Source organism: Lygodium microphyllum, chromosome 5, assembly GCF_053477565.2.
Source record: "Lygodium microphyllum isolate KBCC chromosome 5, Lygodium_microphyllum_v1.1.10, whole genome shotgun sequence".
Taxonomy (NCBI): domain Eukaryota; kingdom Viridiplantae; phylum Streptophyta; class Polypodiopsida; order Schizaeales; family Lygodiaceae; genus Lygodium; species Lygodium microphyllum.
Window position 1 is genome coordinate 131,543,533 of NC_141139.1, and position 2,727 is coordinate 131,546,259.

Genomic DNA, 2,727 nt, shown 5'->3' on the forward strand with positions numbered 1-2,727 from the left:
ACTGCCCACAATAATGACAAGTGCCATCTCTTTGTGAAGAAGGACTAGACCGTCCTCTACCTCTAGGAAAAGATCTCCCCCTGCCTCTATGCATGAAGTCACCACGACCAAAGTTGCCTCTTCCACGAGTAAAACCATAATTACTACGACCAAGTGAAGAGCCTCTAGCTCTAGATGAGCTGCCACAACCTCTCTGGTGATAGAAAACACTATCTCCACCTACATTTTTGCCACTGCTAGATGCATTCAATCCCAACTTGTTTTCTTCTGTAAGTAGCAATCCAATAAGCTCCTCAAAGTCAGGCATAGAGCCTCCCCTAACGGAAATAGAGGTATCCAAATATTTGAAAGCTGGTCCAAGCCCATTTAGTGTCACTGACACTAAATCATCATCATCAACAAGTGCATTAATGGATGCAAGGTCTTCTGAAATTTGCTTGATTTCTACCACATAGTCATTGATACTGCGATTGCCTCTCCATGCACCATGTAATCTCTCCTTAAGTTGTATCTTACGAGCCTCTGTACATGTTCCATACATTTTTTCTATGATTTCCCATGCCTCCTTACAAGTGCTTGCCTTTTTTATATGAGGAATCAATGTTTCTGAAATACATATGGAGATCCAATGCAAAACCTTCCTATTCTTCCCAGTCCGATCCTTGTACGCTTTCTTTTGCTCTTCAGTTGGATGTTCGGGAACTTCTGGACATTCATCATCACCTATTATGAGATTCCATAGACCTCTACCCATAAAAAAATTCTCCATCCTATAAGATCACACACTATAGTTGTCTTTGGTCAATTTTTCCCCCACGATCTGAGTGATCTGTGCCGTGTCAAACATTATAACTGCTGCAAATTCAGAAGAAAACAACAATACAATCTGTCCAGAATTGGTATTCAGCAATATGACTGTCATACATGTGTCCAAAAACTATCATATACATCCATCCATGATGCCAACATGTCATACATTCAGTTCCCAGCAAGAAACATCCAAATCAGATTCCACACGATGTCTGTATGACCCAAAATGCATTAAAACATGGGTCTAAAGTTGACCACTTTTCCTGCAATTTTTAAATTTCTTTTGGCTCAAGTCTGTCAAGCAAGGTATTTGGTTTTTCCTGTAGATTGTGGCATAGTCTGGAGTCCTGGACTGTATTTATGGCACTTGAAGCACACTATCTCTTTCATAACTCCTGCACTCTGCAGGAATTTGAGCTATAAAGCCTCTAACATTGCCTGTCTCTCTGATTCACATGCCTTGGAATAGAGAGCGCCTTAACTTCGCTAACTCTGCAGGATAAGTTTCGATGGCTATGGATGCAGCTAGTTGCACAATGTGGCTGCCCCTGCTTCTCTGTTTGCTACTCCTCGCTGCGGCTCAGAATGCCACCACTGACCACATTGCTCTGCTGGCATTCAAGTCCTTTGTTGATGCGTCTCAGAAGCTTGGAAGCTGGACTGGCATGGACCACTGCTTTGGGGCTTGGCAAGGAATGAAATGCGAGAACGGCAGGGTGACCCACATTGTTCTAGAGGGCCTGCAGCTTAGGGGCATCATTGGTTTGCTCAATCAGCTCGATGGACTACGGGTCTTGAGCTTGGACAACAATGCATTCAATGGCTCTCTACCGAATTTTGCCAATTGGAAATACATGAAGGATCTCTATTTGTTGGGAAATCACTTCACAGGTTCAATCCCAGCCTCTATCTCCACCCTCAAGCGTCTATGGAGATTGGATCTGTTGAATAACATGCTCAGTGGGTTCATTCCCTCTTTAATCAACCGCATCACCAAGCTCTTGACTTTGGAGCTGCAGAACAACAGGTTCACAGAGCTCCTCCCAAATCTCACTTTGCCAAAGCTACAAGATTTCAATGTCTCTGGAAACCAACTTTCAGGTCCCATTCCAAGCTCCTTGTCATCCTTTTCTATATCATCATTCCAAGGAAACAGTGATCTGTGTGGTACCCCTCTTCTGCTGTGTGGTACAAGCCAACCCACCAACCCAACCGTGTCTAATCCTGCTGTGGTCTCCTCTTCTCCAAGCAGCAAGCCTTCTCCTTCATCAACGGAGGTGAAAAAACCAGCAAGGATAGGAACTGGAGCTCTAATACCATAATAAAACTTCAAATAGAGGAAGACAAAGATGGAACAAGCACCTATTATGAGCTCAATGACAACTTCTCCTCCATTATTCTCCAACCATTCCTCCAACAGTCTACCCACACTAAAAAATGGTATCCTCAAATATAAATACCCCAAACTTAAGGACACTTTACATACAACAATATGATAAGGCTTAGACTATGCCTTAGACTTTGGCTTATTTCTCAACAAAGGGGGGGGGGGTGTTCTTCTATGTGTTATGGTTCTAAAGGTTAGGAAATGAGTTTTAAAAAAACCATAACTAAAAGAAAAAAATGTTGCATGATGTCATGTGGATTTGAAGAGGTTATGACCAAGGAGAGGGCACCCTCATCCTGGAGGGCACATCATAGTGGGAGATGAAGAGAGGGAGAAGGGAAAAAGGCTAAGAGGAAGAGGAAGAGGAAAGGGAGAGGAAGTCCAAAGGCCAATTGGAGAAGAGGAAGGGGAGGAGTTAGTGGAAGTTGAAGAGTCATGAGAAAGAGAGGAGGGGTTACCATCCTATAAAGAGGGAGAGAGAGAAAACTAAGAAAGAAGAGGGTGGCATCATTAAGAAGGGGACGCTATCA

The 2,727-nt window shown here is 43.3% G+C and overlaps 1 pseudogene; it reads left to right on the forward strand.

The window, feature by feature from the left end:
- The first annotated feature begins 1,319 nt into the window (after positions 1–1,319).
- LOC148036413 (putative leucine-rich repeat receptor-like protein kinase At1g68400 pseudogene) lies at positions 1,320–2,132 on the forward strand (annotated as a pseudogene).
- Positions 2,133–2,727: the final 595 nt, after the last annotated feature.